This window comes from Opisthorchis viverrini (assembly GCF_000715545.1).
Source record: "Opisthorchis viverrini unplaced genomic scaffold opera_v5_38, whole genome shotgun sequence".
Classification (NCBI taxonomy): Eukaryota; Metazoa; Platyhelminthes; class Trematoda; order Opisthorchiida; family Opisthorchiidae; genus Opisthorchis; species Opisthorchis viverrini.
The window spans coordinates 2,202,092-2,210,945 of record NW_008751695.1 but is presented as its reverse complement, the minus strand read 5'-3'; positions in this window follow the sequence as shown (position 1 = coordinate 2,210,945).

Sequence of the window (8,854 nt, the reverse complement as noted above, 5' to 3'; positions counted from 1 at the left end):
TAGGTATACACACGCTTAAAAACTGTTTCCTTGCTTATTATGTACGCAAGTATTTCAACATTCATTGCAGTTAACAAGTAGTGAGAAAGTTTTCCAGTGAGTGGTTTTGGTGTTCAACTGCACAAGAGTTTATTACTTTGGTATCCAAATAGCCTAGAAAAAAACTTGCATGTTACTAAAATGTGAGAAGAAAGTGCTAAATCGCAGGAACATCTCATTTGAATGGAAAAAACGTTAAACCGTTTTTAAATCTGATAGCTTCTCTGGTGAACATATAATGACACTGAAATTTGATGAATGGAGGTGATTTTCCTTTAATAAAACACTGTTTTAGGATCTACGTAACAAAAAAATAAATTTCTTACATGAGTTTTCCAAAGTCCTCCATGGTGTGAGCAACTATCTTTAAATTTAATTTCTTTCAGCTCTACAACACTGTGGGGTAGTCTTGGCATATAATTTTCTAAGAATATTTTCCCAAATAATTTCAGTGAGCGCAGAGTGCGTTTTTTAAACGGCCAGAGTGAAGTTTAGATGCTTTGAGAAAACAGTATAAATCAACCAAATATATCAGGTCCCATAGGCACCGCCAAGCTAGTTAATTTGTCATTATTGAGAATTATCAAATAGTCACAGAAATGTCCATCCTTAATCTTTGGTTAACACTTACCGGATGTTGCTTAACGACCAAACGTCCGCTTATTTCTTCAGAAGACCATTATTACTCCAATTGGTTGTTTTGTTTGTATGAATTGCGATATTGTAACAATGCAATTTTATCTGGCGCTGTCACGTACGTCGCGTAGGAATGGTAGTTAGTGAATGTTGTAGAGAATAAAACTGCCCTTTAGCAAGAAATATTACAGTTCAAATAAGCTCCCACTAATTCGATTTCTGAAAGCTTGAAATTTCCACTCAAAATGCTCTGATTATCTCACCCGACCGGTGATGTAACCAAACCGCTCAGCACAGCAAACATACCAAAGGCCACTAAGCATACTATCTAATTAGTCCACAGTAAAGCCTTTGTCATCAGTGAAAACTGCATTCTACATGCATTCGTTTGATGGATTTTGAGAGAAATATCAGTGAAGAAATACGGTGGACCAGAGTGTTAGCTTGATCAAAATTAAGACTGCGGAAAATTAAGAAAAGACGCGGTTATAGTCAGCGCAGGGTTAGCAGCTACAACTGAACTAGACGCTCGTAGCTTCACGGCATAGACCTTCATCAGAATGTTTCGTTCGTTTTTCATTTTGCCGAGTTTATTACATTAAGGTTGAACTTGATTGGCTAAATAGATTTATCCAACGTAGGATTAACTTGACTCACAGCAGATTTTCATCAACCGACTTTCCATTGAATTTGCGTTCAGTTTCGACTTGTGTTCATAAATATTTCACAATATCACGCTCTTTGTGGTGTAGGCGAAATATGCCATGAATTTTACTTCCATAATGCATGTGTTCTGGATTTAATCTGGCCACTGCTTACGGATCCACCCTAATATGATCCCAAATTATGCATGTTAGTCGTTATCAGCAAACAATTACGGAGGAGGTCCGACGTCTGGCCAGAGCAGATTTGGTTTTGTTGAAGCAAAGGATGAAGTGTGACTTTTTGGTACGTGTCATATGAAAACGACGTCCGTATCTGGATGGGTGCCAAAATAAGCACAAGTGTATAGCGGACTATTTACTCCCCCAGAAATCAAGACAAATACTTGAATGACCAACATCCTGGATTAAACCTTAGAAATAGATTTATCAAACCCTTTATTTGGCACAAGACAAATGTTGCCCGGATCATTTTTAACCAGAGGCCAAGAATACTTAGTGGTGACCAGCAAATTCAGTATTTGGTAGGACGAAAACCTATGCTTTTTTAGATGTAAATCAGTTGGTTTTGTTTACAATCAGCTGATCACAGTGATCGTGGGTACTTACTATCTGGGAAATCACGACGGGTTAGTCAGCCAAACAAACCAGCCTAGCTATCTCGGCCATCGTTCTTGACGTGGGACACAAATAATCAAGTAAATGAGGAGGTAAGATGTCTGCACACTTAAACACCAAAATTACTACTTTTCCACTATGCTTTGGCAACAACAATTGTCTCTGATTCCGGAAGTTCTGAGCTTTTCTGACAAAGTCAGATGTGCAGTGCTGAAGAGTTTCTATAAGGAAAACAACTTTGTTTCCAAATTTTATCTGCACTAACAAATGTGGAAGATAGTTTAAAGTGAGCTTCGGCAAAACCGTGTTTTCACAGTGTTGCGTAATATTGGTAACCCTTGCGCATTCGTTAAACGCTGGTTTCTTCGCCGAAAAACTACCATGACCACTAATGAAGGATGGTGCATATCATGAGGTGTTTTTCCCCGCATTGATTTCATAACTGAAATTGTTACGTGGCTGTGGTGTGCAACGTGTTATTTACAGCATGTCCTGCTTACTGAAACAACTTAGTGAATAAATTTTGAAAAGTTTTGAGTGAAGTTCTGGATGTGTGAATTTAAAAAGATGCAGAGGAACGTTAGAACTATGCTTTTCCGCTACACTATTCCGGTGGTTTTGCCCAGCACTACCGTATATGGAATATTTGAAAGTGCCTGCTTTTCTGTTGCGTAAGTATTTACTCGACGTAAAGCGAGCCATCACATCGTCTAGCGTTATTAAATAAATTCTTCAGTGGCCCAAACATTTGGTGCAATAAGTAGATAAGCAAACTATATTTGTATTCAAGAATGAAGTAGGCACGACCAAGTTCGTGCTAAGTTTTAGATTTGGTATTCTAGCGGAGTATTTGGCACGAAATTTCATTCCCATGTCTTGAAATCCAGAGCAGAGATTAAGCAAAAACGAATAAATAAAACCGCAACAGGACTCCGATCCGCAATCCATGGTAACTATTTTAATCTGCTAAATGATTCCCGAGTACGTTCCTGCTAACTCTGTGATATCAAAAACGTTCGTCCTGAATAAGCCTTATCAACGGTAAACAGTGAATCGAGAACATATGTTTCTCGTTTAACTGAAGACGGAAATATACGAAATATACACTTATATCCCATGATTCTTCCCTCGGTTTAAACCGGGTTTTATTGTCCTATATTCTCTGAAAAAGTTTCAAAAATGTTATCCAATTTTTACTGAAAAACATGATATTGACCAAAAGGCTGGTAGAAACCTGTTGCGTTGTATCCGTTCGCGTCAGACAGGACTACCCATCATCAACATTGCTATTCAATTTTTCCCCTGATTAGAGAGCCACATGCTTTCGGAAATTGCATTACGAACTGTGGGAAGTGTTTTGCTTAAATATACTTTTCTGTTAATTGCTTTAATCCGCCGAAGTCAGTAACGTGACTCAACAGATCAGTTGATTTTGTTCTTCACTGCAACAACCTACAATTTTCATACTGGTATGTTGGAAGAACAACAATTGTCTGATACTAATTAGTGTTTAATTCAGACGTAGTTGTTTTGTGCAGAGTGTATGCGCCTATCATGGGAAAGTACGATTTTCGTCAGCTCCGAGTCTTTGTGCCTTTGAGGGAATAATTACATGTCAGAATTGCTGACGGTTTGCCTGGCAACCTATATCAAACGTATCCAGCACTTCAATCAACAGCCAGATTGAGAAATTAGCCTTTGTCGGATTTTCAGATGGAAGATCTTCTGTTTCTTAGCAAAAAGCGGTGTATTCTTCTAGTTTGATAGATACTAATTGCGTATTTGCATTTTGTGTGTATATCCTTACTTTTTGTTTTAGTACTATTCTAAAAACAAGATTAACGTCAGTATGTCATGCTTAAGAACAATAGATCATTGAAGACAACCAGCGTACGCCTAGGGTTGAAGTGATTTCAGACTGTCATTTATTTTGTACTTCGTAAACCAATCAGCTCCTTTGTTTGGGTTGGCCTACGCTCCCGCACAAATTTTATTTTATTCCAAATGACGTATCTACTCGATAATTTACTTTAACTTAATAAAGCTATTTCAGACACGCACAGCCTCGAGCTAAAGCCAAATGTTACAGTGACGTTTAATTCTAACAACAAACTTAAACGGGTGATTGCATAAGGTCTGCGTGATTCTACACGAATTTATGCCATAAATTTAGGTCGGCCAAATTTTGTCCGATATTTTCTGCTGGTAAGTAGCGAGTCTGTGCGGAAATCTGAATCACTGGGGAGATTCAATGTAGACATATACATAAATCTATTTATTCTAATGTTACAAATTTGTTCAGTTTGACACTAAAATAAGTACACAGAAAAAAAACAACCATTTGAATTTAGATACGACTACTATTTTTAACCTGGCGTAATGGATGCCTACATCGTATCCTATTTTAGACAATCATTGCTAGTAAAATATACAAACTATATGCAGATATAATATTTTCCTTGAACGAAGTGGATGGGGATGGAATTGGGGATGGAATTATAAAGTTGACAAATGAAACTCTTTCGAACTCAATGTTTGCTTTTCGCAAGTGGAAAAAGTGCGCAAAATTATAGACAAAATGGTTGAAGAAGCTTATTTTGATTCATCATGTAAAATTGCTCTTAGGTGACTTACAGCAGGGAACGCCCTCCCGTTATGTGATACTGTGGATGGTCGCCTTATTTTGCTTTCAGTAATTCGAACCAAAGTGGACAAAAATCAAGTTAGTTTCAAACACTGCGGAAATGGTGGTTGATAGATGTTTTCACCATCTTAGTCAAGGTGACATGACCATCGCGTTAATTCATTAATCAGCGTTTACTTAGCTGTTCACTTTTTACACACACACACGGTCTGAAACGAAAGCTGAGATTTTCAGGAACGCCCGAACCCGTTGCGTTTTACAAAACAACCCAGTCATTGCTAGGCCATCAGCTACGCCCTTAAATTGCACAAACATTGATATCAACCAAATATATGGATTCTAACCGGTGTCTTGTGGATATTTCTCATGTTTCAGTTTCCCCGGCAAAATGAAAAAGGCCGTTAGCTATTTTCAAAATTTCTTTATCTGACCAGAACTTGGTAACATCTATCCTTTGCAGAGTTTCTCCCTGTCAGATGATGTTTGTCCTCCAATTGAGTACTAGGAATGGACTGTATAATAATAGATCAGTAACTGTTTTTCCAACATAGAAGCAACTATGAAGCTGGTACAGTGAAATCGATTATACACAAGCAAATGTTACAGCAAACTGAGCTATTTTTAGCCGAAGTAGTTACAATGGACCCTACCACTACTTCAGTCATTCTGCATGTTTCGGCCAGGAATAACAGTTGATTAGAAAAGACCTGACTCTGGTAGAATAAATTTCCACTGAAAAGCATCTTAAAGCTAAAAATCAGGGTGCACTTTTGGAGAGTTTCCTAGAGTTCCCATTTTGGTTACATTTTAACATGCTCCATTTTTGTGTCCACTTCACGACAAACCACACAATCGTTTCTGTGAACTGTCATCTTGGCAAACATAGTGAAAATTTATTTGGCATTAATAAACGCTAGTACAAGATTGGGTTATTATGTAAAGCGAAGGAAGAAGGAGTGAATAGAGGATTGAACCACATGGATTGCATTACGAACTCAACGAGGCCTATCGGTTACATCACGTTCAACTAGGACATCTAATTGAAATAGCCAGTAGGCCAGCATATGATCAAAGGTTTCACAGACATCTGTCAACCAGAGCAGTTTGCCTTAGATGACCGGATCCAAACGTCCTCTGCAATGGTTAACATTCCGAGTTGCAGCATGAGGGGATTGTGATTGCACTAGAGCTGGTCCTTCTGCACACTGCTCGGTGAAACATGACTGAACTCACACAAATCGTCTGACACTTGTTTTGTCCTCCGACCGCAGTATACGACCAAAAAACAACAAAAAAGGGTACACACTAAGTAAGTGTCGCTGTCGGATGCAATCAAATTGTCAGGTCAGAATGTAGTCTTTGTGTTCAAAACACCTAGAAGAATGCTACATCTATGCTAACCTATCACCTGGTCTCGTTCCATGACCTTAACGAAATGCGACGTAATTGGTTTGGTTCACTTACCTAGTGATATAATCAGTTTAAGTCGGTGATCCATATAGTATTCTGTCTTTTGACGTTCTGTAAAGGCATGTGCGAATGGTTTCCGACTGCTATCATATAAATTTCCAATGCATTGTCCAAGAGGATCAATCACATAAAAGAATCTTCATCAGCTATGAGTTTTTACGGTACCTTTAACTGGTATTTTCGGTCATGTCACAATGCCATAATTGACTGAACCAATCGACTCAAACATGTGCGGATCCGTATGCTGACAAATGTCTATCGATGCGGTTTGACATCGGGTCCTGTGTTAATGTTCGCGGAATTTTCGGTTTATAATTCTAGTGGGGCTATTGTTCTAGGTCTCTTGAAATTATACCAACAATACAAAGGTACGAGCGAATAAGTGGCATAGTCAAGGAATGACAGTAGGTCGAATGCGTGTAAGCTGTGACAGGTGAATTAGCATATAGTAATGATTTCCACTTGTCTACGAAACTGGGCTTTTATTTACTGTGTAGTGAGCTGATTTCGCGCAAGATAGTACCGAAAATCTCCGAACCTGAGCACGATGTTCGTCTGTCCTTTGGAACAACATTAGCGCTTCCGTTACGAGACATGCTTGGACTGTCAGCAGGAAATTAATGACGCTAATAATGTCCGTGATCTGCGTCCCATAGCACGCCCTCTCTAATGTCCTTGTTTTTCTGTACTTTATTGGTAGAACCACATTTTACCACACCAGTATATCGAGACATTTTCAACAGAACGGTGGCTGTAGCGGAAATTCTACCCAAGACAGTGAAGACAGTAGGTTAACTGACGTTGTTAGCTTTGGTGTGCGAGGAAATGTTCAGGTTTTGGCCACTGTTACACAATCTGTAGTTATTCTGCTATTGGGTAAATAACGCAAATCAACTACAATTAGTATAGCAGGATTTTATGCAAATTAGGTAAACCTGATGTCAACACGGTGAGACTGTAACCCAGACTCATTTTAAAGTTCACACTCATTAGTCCTTCCTAAAGACGCCACACATAAGAAAACCTATTCCCAAGAAATTCTACATTGTCTTCTGTTACCTATTTCAGTGTAAGCCTTGCTCCCAAAAGGCACTGGTTCGCTGACGATCCCTGCCTAGTTTGATTGCCCGAAAAGGTCTGTTGAGAGATGGAACAAAGTGTGGCAAACCGTTTCATGCTCCAACAGCCCAGTTTATGAGTTTTATTGTATGTAGGTTGTTTTATATAATGGTTTGAGCGACAAACCCCAAGAATTGCAAGAAGAGCAGATAAAAACAAAAGATATAAGTGAATATACACTCATTTGAAGACTAATTTGGTTTTTTGGGACACTCACCTGGAACCCAGTTCAATCTCTCGTTTGTGATGTTTCCAGGCAGCTGAATATGCTGCACCAGGCCGCCTCATGTTTCAGTCGCTACGACGTTCATCATATCGAGATAAATGTATATTTGTAGTGCACTACTCATAAGGTTGCTGAGAGTACTTCGACAGCCCACGACTGGTTTCGCTCTCCTTGGGGCTCATCAGGTAGGCGAAGCCTGGAAACATCACAAACGAGAGATTCAGCTGGGTTCCAGGTGAGTCCCTTGAAAAAGCATATTGATTGCGAGTGAGTGCATATTCACTAATTTCGTGCAATTTGGTTTAAAGTAGAACATAAGGTTGAAGGAAACTCGGGGACTGCGCCTACCTGATGATCCCCAAGAAGGATGAAACCGGTCGTGGGCTGTCAAAGTACTCTCAGCAACCTTATGAGCAGTGCATTACAAGTAAACAAAAGATAAACTGTAAGAAAAGTTTGACTGCCCATTAGGCGCATCCTTTGGTTTTGTGCCGCGTAAACCTACACAAACTCTGATGCACAGCTTTTGACAGACAAAAAGAGTTTTAGAGTTGAATCTCTATAAAAAGGGCTACATTATGGCAACATATCTTGAAACCCATTATTCAGAATAAATTCCTGAAGGTCATATGGTTTGCATGCTTCCAAAATAACGTTTGTAAGAAACAAGAGTTCACCTGCCCCTGCCTATTGAAGTAACGTAACTATGGAAATAATATAAGGAGGTTTTCAAGGAACGTTTTTTAAAACCACTACTCAGGTCCCTTCAGGAACATGTCTCCATTATAAGCTTGAAAATAGGCAGACATGAATGAAAACGGACTGTCTCAGTTAATCCTTTGGAAGTGAAGAAATCATTTTTTCGCAGTTATGTTACTCGAACAACGAGGGAATCGCTCAGATGAATGTCTGGACACCTCTAAACAGTATACAATAGGGACAAGTGCGTATCACCAATTGTTCTGTCTTGGTTCATTCAGTGGACACGGGAACCTACTTGGATACCGCAATACCCTTTGCACAAAACTATAATTGCCGGCAAACTTGCTGAACTCTGTCAGAACGAACGTCCTAGTCACTGAAGTAGTCAGCCCGGAATATCTGCTAAGAAGCACTTTGTGCGGGTGCCGGCGCTGATGTCACTGACGAGTCAAACCAATGATGTCCACAACAGTATTAGCTCTCAAACAACCATTAGCTTGTATTACATATTTTGTGGTTATAATAACGTAAATATGATTACATCGACGATCATTAATTGAAGTGAAGATAGACATGTGATATTTCCAATCCGTCACCTCTTCTTTTTGGTAAACTGAAAGCAAAGAACAAAAAAGTCCGCTCATTCAAGTACTTAATTACCAGAGCAAGAACAATTGAATGTGTTTTACATTATCTTTTCTTACGACCGATGTATAGTTATTCCGATGTAATATTTTA